The sequence below is a fragment of the Schistocerca piceifrons genome, chromosome 1, assembly GCF_021461385.2.
Source record: "Schistocerca piceifrons isolate TAMUIC-IGC-003096 chromosome 1, iqSchPice1.1, whole genome shotgun sequence".
Lineage (NCBI taxonomy): Eukaryota > Metazoa > Arthropoda > Insecta > Orthoptera > Acrididae > Schistocerca > Schistocerca piceifrons.
Window position 1 is genome coordinate 1,246,414,018 of NC_060138.1, and position 15,842 is coordinate 1,246,429,859.

General features: G+C 38.8%; 1 pseudogene; it reads left to right on the forward strand.

The window, feature by feature from the left end:
- The window catches only part of LOC124803205, a 58,255-nt pseudogene extending 42,726 nt beyond the window's left edge, over positions 1 to 15,529 (forward strand).
- The last annotated feature ends 313 nt before the right edge of the window (positions 15,530 to 15,842 follow it).

Sequence of the window (15,842 nt, forward strand, 5' to 3'; positions counted from 1 at the left end):
TATATCTATTTAAAACAGCAGATAAAAATTCGTTGATGCCTTACCAAGAGTGAGTCTCCATTCCTTCTAAGCTAATTATGTAAGTGTAGACCAAATATGGCTCAAATTCAAAGATATAGTATTGACAGCAATAGATAGATTCATACCGCATAAGTTAATAAGAGACGGGACTGACCCACCATGGTATACAAAACACGACAGAACACTGTTGCAGAAGCAACGGAAAAAACAAGCCAAATTCAGAAGAACACAAAATGCCCAAGACTGGCTATGTTTCATGGAAGCTCAAAATTTAGTGCAGACATCAATGCGAGATGCTTTTAATAGTTTCCACAATGAAACATTGTCTCAAAATATGGTAGAAACCCCAAAGAGATTCTGGTCATATGTAAAGTACACCAGTGGCAAAAAAAAACAGCCAATACCATCACTGCATGATAGCGATGGAATGTTACCGATGATGGTGCCACTAAAGCGGAGTTACTGAATACAGTTTTCCGTAATTCCCTCATGAAAGCAGACAAAGTAAATATTCCAGAATTCAAAACCAGAACAGCAGTTAGCATGAGTGACATAAAAGTAGAGATCTTAGGTGTTGCAAATCAACTTGAATCACTTAGGAAAGGCAAGTCTTCTGGTCCAGATGGTATACCAATCAGGTTCCTTTCAGAGTATGCAGACACAATAGCGCCTTTCTTAGCAATCATACACAACCACTCACTTGACGAGAGATCTGTTCCTAAAGACTGAAAAGTAGCACAGGTCACACCAATATTCAAGAAAGGAAATAGGAGTAACCCATTGAATTACATACCCATATCACTGACCTCAATTTGCAGTAGGATTTTGGAGCATATACTGTGCTCGAACATTATGAATCACCTTGAAGAAAAGGCTTATTGATACATAACCAACACGGATTCAGAAAATATCGTTCTTGTGCAACACAGCTAGCTCTTTGTTCCAATGAAGTAATGAGTGCTGTCGACAAGGGATCTCAGATCAATTCCATATTGCTAGATTTCCAGAAGGCTTTTGATACCGTTCCTCACAAGCGACTGTTAACCAAATTGTGTGCATATGGAGTGTCGTCTCAGTTGTGTTGATTGGACTTGTGATTTCCTCTCAGAGAAATCACAGTTCGTAGTGAATGACGGTAAATCATAAAGTAGAACAGAAGTGATATCTGGCATTCCGCAAAGTGGTGTCGTAGGCCCTCTGCTGTTTCTGATTTACATAAATGATCTAGGTGACAATCTGAGCGGCCCCCTTAGATTGTTTGCAGATGATGCTGTAATTTACCATCTAGTAAAATCGTCAGACGATCACTTCCAATTACAAAATGATCTAGAGAGAATTTCTGTATAGTGCAAAAAGTGGCATTTGGCACTAAACATAAAAAAGTGCGAGGTCGTCCATCTGGGTTCTAAAAGAACGCCAATAAATTTAAGGTATATGATAAATCGCACAAATCTAAGGGCTGTCAATTAAATACCTAGGAATTACAATTACGAGTAACTTAAATTGGAAAGACCACATAGATAATATTGTGGGGAAGGCAAAACAAAGACTGTGCTTTGATGACAGAACACTTAGAAGATGCAACAAACCCACTAAAGAGACAGCCTACATTAAACTTGTCTGTCCTCCGCTGGAATATTGCTGTGCGGTATGGGATCCTTACCAGGTAGGATTGACGCAGGGTATCGAAAAAGTGCAAAGGAGGGCAGCTCGTTTTGTGTTATCATGCAGTAGGGGTGAGAGTGTCACTGATAAGAGAGTAACCATGTAGATGTAGATGCAATTTTTGCCAAATTTTGTGCTACTTCTTTGACAAATCTTGTTCTAGTTTAGGCCAGATTTTGTGCTAGGTTTTTTCTGGCAAATTCGGTTTTACCAAATTTGCAGTTTTTTCTTTTTTAGTCATATTCAGTGTCACTTTTTGCCATGTTTGACTTTCTTGCCATATTCATTGTAATTTTATGCCAAATTTGGTGTTACCTTTTTGCCAAAGTTGATGTTGTTTATTTATCCAAATTTGGTGCTTATTTTGCCAAATTTGGCATTTTTTTGTCATATTCTTTGTTATTGTTATTAAGTTTGAAGCTATTTTAATTGTCGCATCAAAGTTCGTTTCACGGGAAATGAACTGTCAGTTTCAGATTATACACTAACATTGTCCTAGAGGAGTTGCAGTTTTAACATCCAATAAGTGTCAGTTACTAATATTAGTAAACTGCTGTCCTCAGAGCTATAACACTTTTTATGGCAGAATTGCAAATTCGCAATATCTCATAAAAATTGCTGATTTTGTGTTCTTTTGCCCTGTTGTTGTTGTTGTGGTTTTCAGTCCTGAGACTGGTTTGATGCAGCTCTCCATGTTACTCTATCATGTGCAAGCTGCTTCATCTCCCAGTACGTACTGCAGCCAACATCCTTCTAAATCTACTTAGTGTATTCATCTTTTGGTCTCCCTATGACTTTTACCCTCCACACTGCCCTCCAATATTTAATTGGTGATCCCTTGATGCCTCAGAACATGTCCTACCAACTGATGCCTTCTTCTAGTCAAATTGTGCCACAAACTCCTCTTCTCCCCAATTCTATTCAATACCTCCTCATTAGTTATGTGATCTACCCATCTAATCTTCAGCATTCTTCTGTAGCACCACATTTCAAAAGCTTGTATTCTCTTCCTGTCCAAACTATTTATCGCCCACGTTTCACTTTCATACATGGCTACACTCCATACAAATACTTTCAGAAATGACATCCTTACACTTAAATCTATACTCGATGTTAACAAATTTCTCTTCTTCAGAAATGCTTTCCTTGCCATTGCCAGTCTACATTTTATATCCTCTCTACTTCGACCATCATCAGTTATTTTGCTCTCCAAATAGCAAAACCCCTTTACTACTTTAAGTGTCTCATTTCCTAATCTAATTCCCTCAGCATCACCTGACTTAATTTGACTGCATTCCATTATCCTCGTTTTGCTTTTGTTGATGTTCATCTTATATCCTCCTTTCAAGACACTGTCCATTCCGTTCAACTGCTCTTCCAAGTCCTTTGCTGTCTCTGACAGAATTACAATGTCATCGGCGAACCTCAAAGTTTTTACTTCTTCTCCATGAATTTTAATACCCACACCGAATTCTTCTTTTGTTTCCTTTACTGCTTGCTCAATATACAGATTGAATAACATCGGGGAGAGGCTACAACCCTGTCTCACTCCCTTCCCAACCACTGCTTCCCTTCCAAGTCCCTCTACTCTTATAACTGCCATCTGGTTTCTGTACAAATTGTAAATAGCCTTTCGCTCCCTGTATTTCACCCCTGCCACCTTCATAATTTGAAAGAGAGTATTCCAGTTAACGTTGTCAAAAGCTTTCTCTAAGTCTACAAATGCTAGAAACGTAGGTTTGCCTTTTCTTAATCTTTCTTCTAAGATAAGTCGTAAGGTTAGTATTGCCTCACGTGTTCCAACATTTCTACGGAATCCAAACTGATCTTCCCCGAGGTCTGCTTCTACCAGTTTTTCCATTCGTCTGTAAAGAATTCGCGTTAGTATTTTGCAGCTGTGACTTATTAAACTGATAGTTCGGTAATTTTCACATCTGTCAACATCTGCTTTCTTTGGGATTGGAATTATATTCTTCTTGAAGTCTGAGGGTATTTCGCCTGTCTCATACATCTTGCTCACCAGATGGTAGAGTTTTGTCATGACTGGCTCTCCCAAGGCCATCAGTAGTTCTAATGGAATGTTGTCTACTCCCGGGGCCTTGTTTCGACTCAGGTCTTTCAGTGCTCTGTCAAACTCTTCACGCAGTATCTTATCTCCCATTTCGTCTTCATCTACATCCTCTTCCATTTCCATAATATTGTCCTCAAGTGCATCGCCCTTGTATAAACCCTCTATATACTCCTTCCACCTTTCTGCCTTCCCTTCTTTGCTTAGAACTAGGTTGCCATCTGAGCTCTTGATATTCATACAAGTGGTTCCCTTCTCTCCAAAGGTCTCTTTAATTTTCCTGTAGGCAGTATCTATCTTACCCCTAGTGAGACAAGCCTCTACATCCTTACATTTGTCCTCTAGCCATCCCTGCTTAGCCATTTTGCACTTCCTGCCGATCTCATTTTTGAGACGTTTGTATTCCTTTTTGCCTGCTTCATTTACTGCATTTTTATATTTTCTCCTTTCATCAATTAAATTCAATATTTCTTCTGTTACCCAAGGATTTCTATTAGCCCTCGTCTTTTTACCTACTTGATCCTCTGCTGCCTTCACTACTTCATCCCTCAGAGCTACCCATTCTTCTTCTACTGTATTTCTTTCCCCCATTCCCGTCAATTGTTCCCTTATGCTCTCCCTGAAACTCTCTACAACGTCTGGTTCTTTCAGTTTATCCGGGTCCCATCTCCATAGGAGTGTACATTTGGGTGTCTGTGTGGGCATGTATGTGAATGTGTGTACATCTACTAGAAAAAGGGCGATGGCTTGAAAGCTAGAGTGCACACATCAGTCTGCTGTAGGTGTTGCCTTTACCTTATTTTATGTAATGCAGTATTTGGTTTCACATTATTCGTTAATAATGAAGCTATTTATTGTTGGCAGCAACATTTGTTACAAGGTGTCTTACGACAATAATATGAAGACAATGCAGTACTGCATGTGTCTCTTGCATCAGCTTTCCTCTGCTGCTGCTGCTGCTAGTGCAAACACTCATTGAAACAACATTTTGTTTGTAGTGAGAACCAATATGCCATATTTAGGTACTGGTCATTTTCTTAATCATTATATAGGGACTCTTTTGATTGGCTTTGCTTAAAAATCTCTGAAAGAAATTTGAAAATATTTTCAAAACCATCAGAGAAAAAAAACACCTGTTAAACACTGGTCATCTACCTGCCATTGATGGATCACATTCCTTAAACTTCATAAATGTTAAGCTTATAAGTACAGCAGAGTCCCGATAATCTGAACGTTCGGTTAATCCGAACATGACAAGTGTTAGTCTAAGTGTGGAAAACTGTGCAGTAAACTGCTGTACATACACACTATTTTAATTTATACAGTACAGTAAACATGTATTAGAAAAATTGGCAAGAAAACGTTAGGTTTAAGCACTGCATAACAGTGAAAGAAAAGCTGTCAAACTTACTAACATACAGTGGACATTTTATCCCTACTTTTTAGATGACAAAAACTCAGTCATTGTTTTTTGATGTAATGAAGACAATCTGTTATATGACGCATAGTTGAGCCATCGCCTCGTAAACATCGAATCAGCAGGTGTAGCAGTGGGCCATTGCTCCAAATAACGTAGCATGAGGTCAAGGGCTTCTGCTGCGTCACTGTGTGGCACCAACTCTCCTTTGTTGCTTTCAGGCTCATTGTCACTTCCGTCACAGCAGTCCACTTCTTGCTGGTCTTGAGTCACAGCAGCAACTAAATCAGTGTCAGCAAGATTCTCCACACATGCGCCATCTGCTGCCATCCACTCATCTACGTCTCCTTCACTAGCTTCTTCACATCCAAGGATTGTCTGTATCATTTGTAGTAGATTTTCCTCTTCATTTTCAACTAGGTTGTCCACAGTTGTCTCCATGATTTTCTCAGAGTATTTTCTGAAATATTCTACCATGCCTCAGCCGCCCAATAAACAACATCCTTCACATTGATCTTTTTTATTTCGTGCACTAAAGAAATGCTATCACCTTGGATCAGCATTCTTAAAAATTGTTTTCTATAAATTAGTTTTAATGTTTGCAGTACAATCTGGTCCATCGGCTGTAGAAGTGGTGTAACATTCAGTGGCAAAAACTTCGCCACAATTTCTCCATCACATAATTCCTTAGTGCTGGGGTGAGGTGGCGCGTTACCAATCAAAAGGATTGCATGAGGAAACAAATGATTTTCCTTAGAAAATTGTTGAACAGAGGGAACAAACTGGCCATAAAACCATTCTTTGAACAGCTTACTATCAATCCATACTTTTTTTCTGGTTGCGATAATATATGGGCAGGGACTTCATGTTGCAGCCTGAGCCTAGCAGATTTCTTGATCAGCATTAAAGGCAGCTTGTGATTACCAGCAGCGTTGCTGCATGCTAATAAACTCGCAGGATCTTTGCACATTTTAAAACCAAGAACATGGTCCTTTGCTTTAGATGCCAGGCTTTTGGCTGGCAGTGGCCTAAAATTAAGGCCAGTCTCTTTAGCATTATAAATTTGGTGGGGAAAATACTTTCCCTCTCTTATCATTTTTTCAAACTTGCCCAAATATTCCTTCGCTGCATCGTGGTCAGAAAAAAGCTTCTCTCCAGTAATTGTTACCTGAGAGATTCCATGATGTTTTTTGAATCTGTCCAACCAACTTGTACTTGCACTAAAAGACTCATCACCATTCGTTAACTTGTTCAGGTAAGCAGTCTTCTTCTGAACGAGTGCTCCACTCAAAGGAGTTCCCCTTTCTTTTTCCTGCGTAAACCAAAGGATAAGAGCTTCATCCACTTTGTCGTACTGGGACTGTTTCAAAGTCTGCCGAATTTCGAGTGTTTTTCCCGAAGACATTGCACAGGACTGTTCAAGCTTCACTCGGTTCTTCTTCCAATCATTGCCAGTTTAGGTACATTCTCACCATTGTCTGTCAGCTTCAAAGCATTCAGTTTTTCTTTGAGAGTTAACATTGTATGTTTCTATTTACTCGTGATGAAAATATGTACAACACTACACCTGAACGAATACAGTACAACTGTTATGCATGCCAGCAATAGGTAATTAACATAACCAAGCACTTTGCGAGCCGATTGGCTGTGTACTGACCTCGGACACTACAAAGGTCTCAACAATGCACAACAACAAGGGTAGGGAGTGATAGTGAGCCATTGTTCCCACACTTGTTCCCGTTTGTTACCATTGTGTACCTACTTATCTGCATGGTATACTTCATTCTAGAAACTTGTCACCGTAATTCCGACTAATGCGAACAAATCGGTGATCCGAACAAGGTCCAGTCCCAATTAGTTCAGATTAATGGGACTCTACTTCATTAAAATTTCTGTTTTGTGGAATAGGTACAGTTACGTATTGTTCTCACTAGCACACAGTTCCTTTTCCTTATTTAGTTTTATAACAATTAAAATTGCCAGAGTTTGTTCTCATGCTTGTGAATGTCTTTTCAGGTACTTTCATATTTTACATTATGCCTATGGCTAGTTCCATTTGCATTATTCGTCTCACTGTCTGCAAACGAAAATGTTCTCCCTACAGTGGCAGAAACAAGACCACTTCTTGGTAAGTAAAAAACAAAAAATCTTGAAATCAGTTTCACAGTTGCTTGTGCTCCTTAATGTACTGTTAGCATCCCTTCATGTTGTTGCAGCCATTTGTCAAGTTAGAAAATTGTTTTCCTTGCATGTAAACACACTCAAAACTACAGGGTTTGTCTGACACTGAAAATCTATACATGTCATGCTGAGAAACTATACAAACAATCAGCAAACATAAAAAATAGACCAAAAGAGTATTATGAGAGGCACAAATTACTACCCATTTGCATATAGTGTAAGCAAATGGATCCCTTTCACTATGGCAAGAAAATAAGTATCACAATAACTAGCTGCAAGAGCTAACTCTTTGCAACCATACCTTTTTCATATGTTTGCAATTCTTTGGTTTGAACCAGTACTTAAATGCACTGATTCCAAGTTTATAATTGTAATTTGTCGTACCTTTAAAATGTTGCCAAGAATCTAGCTTAGCTTTAATGAATGTTGCAGTTTGGGTTATGAAAATCCTTACTTCAACGCAGAGAATGGCTGTCTAGTGGTCCAGAGAATGGCTATGTAGTGGTCATAATATCTTTGGTCTTCTACTGTCAATCTGCACCATTAAACCTTTGTGGAGTTAACAGCTATTTTTGAGTTTAGGTTAATGAAACACTAAGGAAATACATTTAGGACTGATGCAGGTATAAAACACATACATCACATGGATTTTTTGAGATAATAAAATCACAAGATTAGTAAATGCAGTCACCTCTATAGACCACAAAAGTGAAGTACACTTAAGTGTTCACAGTATTACTTTGGTCAGTTCTACAATACATTCAGTACAAACATGTTGCAGATTTTAGCAGTTTTGCAGAAACAAAACTTCCTGGCAGATTAAAACTGTGTGCTGGACCTGGACTCAAACTCAGGACCTTGGCCTTCTGCAGGCAAGTGCTCTACCAATTGAGCTACCTAAGGATGACTTATGACCCATCCTCACAGCTTCAGTTCTGCCAGTACCGTGTCCCCTACCTTCCCAACTTCACAGAAGCTCATGGAGTGCTAGTTCTGCAGGTTAGGAGGAGAGCTTTTGTGAAGTTTGGAAGGTAGGAGACGAGGTACTGGCAGAATTGAAGCTGTGAGGGCGTGTCGTGACTCATCCTTGAGTAGCTCAATTGGTAGAGCACTTTCCCGCAAAAGCAAAGGTCCTGAGTTCAAGTCTCTGTCCACCAGACAGTTTTAATCTCCCAGGAAGTTTCATATCAGTGCACACTCAGCTGCAGATTGAAAATTTCAATCAGTTTTGCAGAAATTTATTACTCTAGTCTGTTCCTTGTTCTAATTTGAGAACTCTGCAACCACTGTTTCAAACATTTTTTTGTTCCATACCGTTAACTAAGAGGGTTGTTTGGAACATAAGTTCCAGTGCTCTCTGCTGTGATGAGGAGTGGAAATTGCTGTTTGTGCTGTAACTGTAAATCAGAATGGCCATTGTTATTGAAAATACTGGTCATCTTTCTAAATTATATGCTGTAATGTGTTTTCTGTATGCAGGTATTGTAGACATTGTTGTGTGAACACAGTTATCACAAATGTTGTGCCAAATGGGTCCCAAAATTTAAAATGATGCCCATAAAATGAAAGGGTTGGAAGCCGCATTAATTTTCCTGATGTGGTTCAATACCAAAGGAGACTAATTTCTCAATCACATTGTGAAACATGGGTTGCATGCATCAACATGGAGACAAAAAAAAATTTAGTGGAGCAAAACTATTGTGGTGTGTAAGTCTCTGAAGTAGTGCCAAAGATTTTCTGTGCCGAATCCGGTGACAGCTGTTTTATGGAGCAGAAAGGAAGTACTCATTGTTGAAGTTTGGGAAAGAGATACTACAGTGAACTCTGAAATTTACTGTGAAACCCTAAAAGAGCTCAGTAGGGTCATCCAGAACAAAACGCATTGGCTGTCAGAGTTCTGGTCTTGGTTCGTTTAAAATAATGGTAGACCACATAATGCCACACATTCAAAAACATTGTTTAACAGTTTTAACTGGGAATTGTTTGATCATCTTCCATCTTCTGATTTGTTACCCAGTAACTGTCACCTATTTCTAAAGATGAAGAAATGGATAGGGTGACAGCAGTTCAAAGAGACTGTGAGTTAAAGGAGAGTGTCAAAGCTTGGATTAGCTCACAGGTGGCAGAATTTTACAGTGAGGCCATTGACAAACTCGATGCAGAGAAAAGTAGCTGACATTTGTAGCTTTGAATTACACAGTATATGATAAAATACCTCTCTTTGTATACTCTTAACAAACACCAACAGTTATCACAAATTACACAGATTTGTTTGCATACAGAAGTACATTTTAATAGTAACATTGAAAGGGTGTGTAAAAGTTTTGTTTAGTAAGTAATGTTGCTGGTTCTATTCTGATGCTACTGTTGGTTGGAGCCCGACCAACCCAATGGGCTAGTTTGTGGGGATTGTTAGCTTCTCAATGCAAACAACACTAGTTTCCTCTGAGCTCCCGGAGACTCAACCCGTGCCCTTACGTGAACCTCTGTTTGGTGATCTTGCACCAGCCGCGATGCAGTGTTCACTTGAACAAAGGTCTTCGGTCAGATTCTGCTTGAAACTTGGGAAGTCCACTGCGAAAACATTTTCAACAATTAAGCAGGCATTTGGGAATAAATACATGTAAAAAATGCAGGTGTTTTGTGGCCCAAGGCGTTTTTGGAAGGCTGAGGTGACATTGATGAAGAAACATGGTCTGGAGACCTTTTAATGTTGAAAGTTGAGGGTAGTGTGATTTGTGTGAATGGACCGTTGAACATAGGCCCTAGCATAAGCGTTCTCTGATAGCTCTGACTCTGGATATACCCAAAACCATTTTCCACAATATTGGAACCAAACAATTACAGATGAAGGAAATGTGTTACAAAACTAGTCCTGAAAATCTTTAGTGAATACCACAAAGTCCAACCAAGTGCCTTTTTGTAAAGAACTTCCTGAATTCTGTAAAAATGATGTTAAGTTTTTGTACAGTGTTATAGGAACTAAGACATAGGGTTTGGATACAACACTGAGGCAAAGATACAGAGCTCTGAGTGATGCACCTCATTATCACCGTGCCCCAAGAAGGCATGCATGTAGAGATCCAAACTGAAAGCAGTGCTCATTTTTTGTCCAATGCTGGTGGTACCATCGACCGTGAGTTTGTGCCTGCTGGACCCGCCCTGCCTGTTATGTGGAAGTGCTCAAAAGGCTGAAAAAAAAGAATGTGTGAGGAATTTGTGCTCTTCGGACCATACTTCAGTAGTTCCTGAATCCTGAAACTTCCACCAAGGCAATTCACCCAGCCACATCGTCAAAAATGACCTGCAACATTGCTCACCCCCCCCCTCCCCCCTACGGTGCGCGCGCGCACACACACACACACACACACACACACACACACACACACACACACACACACACACTCTCTCTCTCTCTCTCTCTCTCTCTCTCTCTCTCTCTCTCTCTCTCCCCCTCTCCCTCTCTCTCTCTCACTCACTCACTCACTCTTAAGTCATAACTCACACCAGCATCCTCATGCAACAATCTGTCTGTGCACATCACATCTGCACAGACAGATCATTGGATGTGAACAGGAGATGTGTGCATATATGAGATACATGTAAACCTGGAAGTTGGAGTTGGAGGTTTGAGCAAAATTGCTCAAATTTATGGGTACCAACCACATCTACGGTAATAAATTGTAGTGGATGGGCAGTAGAGTGCCACAAATCTGCCAGGCGAAATGTGTTTGAGTCAGGTGTTTGAATCAGCTGTTCGTTCAGTCTAGTGTTTCTTGTCTGCGTTTGTGCAGTGAATTTCAAAATGGCAGATTCATATAATTACCCTGGAGAGTTCATTGCTGAAGTTACTGAAATGCTCATGAATTACATGTTCGTGGAAGATTAAGAGTAATGGATACAGCGATAGAGATAAGAAGGCAGCTACTTGTAATTCTTTAATAGGGAAATTAAGATCAGTTGATCCTACACCCTATACGGAAACAATAATTTAAAAAAATTGTTTCAAACTATTTATTAAAAAGAGATAAGTAACAAAATCTACTCAAACAGGCACTGAGTATGATAAAATACGTAAGCCAGGTTTGTGATATTTTGACATCCTCTGCTTTCTGAGTGATTCCGATGAAGATCGATCATATAAAAAAAGAGTTTAAGGTTTATCTTGGAGGTAACAGTAACTGTTACTTGTCTTTTGCAGCTCTATTCACTTAGCTACAAGGTAATAAGCATGTAAGTAACCACCAAGTAAAATGACTGCAGATATTAACACATAGCTTTACCCAGTTCCCATTTTAGATGCTGCTGGTAGCAATCGTTCAATCAAGCAGAGATGGCACTAGTATGTGGATAACTGAACCAGAGTCGCAGTTCTGCTTGCCTTGTGCATAGAAATCTCTCTCATTATGTTGACTGGCAAAAGGGACTGCTAGCATACTTTCATTCAGTATATGGTCAATGCATTATGTGGGACAAAATAAAGACAAAAATACAAAATTTTAAAGAAGGTATGTTTCAGAATTTTAGGACATGTTCAAAGTGAATACAATTTATGTCAAAATAACTGAGATATGTGCAGCTCTCGGAAAACTCGGTACTAAAAACCTAAAAATTACGAAAACGATGTCGCTGGAATGTGGAAGTATATGTCATTGCCGAATGTAGACACCGTAATGCTACACCGATAAAATGTGTTGTTTTATTGTGATGAAATAAACAGTTGCATTTTTGAAAGTGTAGATTATATTAGCATGTTGCAGCTTATTGTAAACATATTCAGTCCAAAATTGCTGAAAACAAACACAAATTACCCTTTTTTTTGAAGACATGCTGACAATATGATAAACAACTTCCTTCAAGCAGGTGCTGCAACCTACTGGAAACATGGAGGAATGAAAGCAAATGATGTACACAAAAGCACATGGTGTAAAGTATATGCTGCAATCACAAGCAAGGAAATAAATGAAAGTTGGATGTAGTGTATATGCTACATAAGGACTGAGGAGGATCCATCTCTTCACTTTTCTCAGCTGTTCTCCTTGAGCATATTCTGTGTTGCAAAAGATTGTATATTCTCAGCTTGTCCTTTCATGTACAACAATATCTCATATTCACAATTTATTCATTGTTACATTTTGTGATGTTTTTCACACATGCTTGATGCTCCTACCTCAAGAGCATGGATGGTGTTGCTATCTGATGTTGGAAATATTAAAGTCCATTGACATTTTTAATAGTTCTTTTGAAAATACTTCAGTTTCTTTCAGTTAATGTGGTTTGAGAGAAAGCATTACACGTCCGAAACAAAGCAGTCTTTACAGTGTGGAAGTATTTCTCATCCCCACCTCCAAAAAAATTCACAGTGACACAGTCTGTAAAGATTGTGTGCAAATGACTATATACACAGCTGATGGAGTTTGAAAGTTATGCACCACTAAGAGATATGTGCCAAGAAACTTGGAGCATGTGCTGAAAAATAGCCAGGGAAATTAATATCAGTTTATACACTGATGGAAATGGAAAATATTATGCCATGAAGCACAAGTCTGGTATTGACCAGCCTTTGTAGAGATGTCCATCACATATTGGTACAAATACTTAAAATTTTGTTCCATTCAGAACTGAGGTCTCATCACCAGTATCAGTATGTGGTGTACCCCCATTGGCATCAATACATTCTTGTATTTGTTCCGGTATGCAAACAAGCAATCTCCACATGTCATTTTGACAAATTCATTGCTCTGCCTGAAACACATGCTGTGTCAGTTAAAGAAGGTTTCTGGCCGGAGGCTGGAATGAAAGTATGTGTCTTCCCATCATATCGCTAACGTCCTCTAAGTGTAACAAATCCGGGAACTGGGCAGACCACTCTAAGATCTGTACCTTTCTCAAGGTCTTTATTAACAAACTATAGTGTGACGTTTTCACTATCCTGCTGAAATATGCCATTTGCTACCCTGGTCATAAAGTACATGACTACAAGAGTTTACCATTCTTGTCACGCACTGGCACACATTCAGCCTCTTTTGAACAATTACCATATCAGTACCTGTTAACATATACAGTAACCTCCAACACCTTAATTACAGGAATTGCAGAGGTATGAGTCCCGAGAATCATTGCATCCTATGACCTTTCATCAGGTTGTCTACAAATACTTTGGTGTCAATCTGACCACCACAGACAGAAGTGAGACTTGTCACTGGACACCGCAGAAAGCCACTTAATGTCTCAGTTGACCCTACACCATGCAAGTCTGTGTTGTCTGTGGTATGGTGCACAGTGTTTGATGGTGCATGACATCTAGAGGCCTCAGACTAGACAAAAATAGAGGGAAGACAACAGCTAAAATCCAGGTAGAGTGTACAGGTGACCACAAACTGTTGGGACCAGGTTGTTGGAAGTAAGTAATCTGTTCTTGATGGTTTGTGATGACACTGTGCCTGTAACTTCTTCCCATATATCAGCTGTTGTCATATATCTGTTCATCGGAGTCAGTAAACAGACATACAATCATGTAGTGTAGTCCTTCGGGAAGAAACTGTGCCATCTCTTCTCGCCACACAGCTCTCCTGAGACCATCTCATCACCACTTATTCTGGAATTATTGAGCCACATCCTACTATCTCAGTATGATTCCAGCATGTCTTTCATGCCAATGATTCAACCTTTCTCAAAGTTCAAAAGATGGCTGTAGGCTACATGTGGACATCCTGTGGTCTTATTGTGTTGTGATTTCTATTTTAAAACTTCCAGTAATGTTTTACACACACACACACACACACACACACACACACACACACACACACACACACACACACACACACACACACACAAAATTTCTGTCATGTGCTCTCACCAGAATTGGCTTTGTCTGTACTGAAAATAAGCTTGCTCAAGGCTGAATTTGTGATCAACATATCCCCCAGGCACTGAAATACTGAAGTAATAGTTGGGTAACATTCAGTCTAGGTGATCATGGCGTAACACTTTCTTTTTCGATCTGTTTATGTTTTTGGGTCTGTTGAAGATATTAAGTGACTAATGAAATTATTTCTGTATATTACTATTTGATTCATCTCTGTAAATGAAGGGTTAAGTAAGAAGACATTTTGTAAGACATTCAGAATTTGAACTTGAGAATGAGGAATGCAGCTGAAAACAGGAGTTAACACAGAGACTGGAGCCAATGTAAATCTCATGTTCAGTTAAGGCTGTGGTGATCAGTCATACAAAAATTCAACTTTTTTTTTTTTACTTGCTTATTCTCATGGACAGTGGACAAAGGAGTTCACACAATGAAATTGACTTTATTGTGGTGCAGTGGTTTTGCCCATACTATTCATTTCCTTTTTTAAGTTTGTGGCATAAGAGAACATCTATTACATGTCTTTAAGTAGTAATAGTTTCTCTTCTTTGATTGCAGATGACAGTGATGTGGTTACCAACTACTTTTCAAGGAAAGGAAAGAAATATGGACTATTGTCATTCTTCAATTATGCGAAGGATTCTATACTACCTCAGCGAACTAAGAAGGCATTTTAACTGGTTTGGGTGAATGGTTTTGTGTAATAATTTGCAATGAAAATGTCATGTGGCAACAGAAATGACAATTGTGTTTGTAACCTGTGATACATATATTTTTTGAAAAGGATGGAATTGTTTATAATTTTATGTGTTGTTAACATTGGTGATTAAGGTGATCACTGAATTTTGTACCTTTCTGCTACCTATGAGACTGCTTTAGTGTTTTTATGTAATTAAGATGATGATAACAAACACCATCAGTGATTTTTACTACAAGAGCTAGTCAAGAGTATTAATTCAGAAGTTACACATTCTGATTTAATTCTGTTTCATACATTTCAGGAAGTCTGTGTTGTACGTTACTTATTTCTGAATTTCCAATTTAAATAAAAAATGGTTGAATACTCTTTGTAAAAGAAGTTAATTTACGTATACAGTGTGTTTCTGAGTAAATACTGAGTATTTTAGGTTTTTTTTTTCTTTTAAAAAAAGTCATGTACATATGTGTAATATTTCAGTTGCAATACAGTTGCTAGGAGTTTATACATACTGTTCCGAGACTAGCAACCTAAGTCTGGAAGAGACCTCAAACTCGGAACAATATTGCAGTTGAAATTGTCTTTCTGTGGTAATAAAAATGTTTCAAACAGTGTGACACACGTTACACATTCTGAATATACCAGTATAGTATTTGTTTTGTTGGTTTTGTAGTGGAAGCACTGTTACTGCTTGTGAAGAATATTATATATGGATTTCCAGTGTCAGAGTACTGAGTCGAACAAAATGGATAGGATGAGGTTGCAATTTCTCTGTCAGTAGAACTTAGTCCCATTACAAACAGCAGAAACTCCAGGTGGGAATATCAACAATATAAGGAAAAAAATAGATTGCTACTCACCATAAAGAAGACATGTTGGGTTGCAGACAGGTACAACGAAGGCCCAGCTCTGTAACAACTGAAAA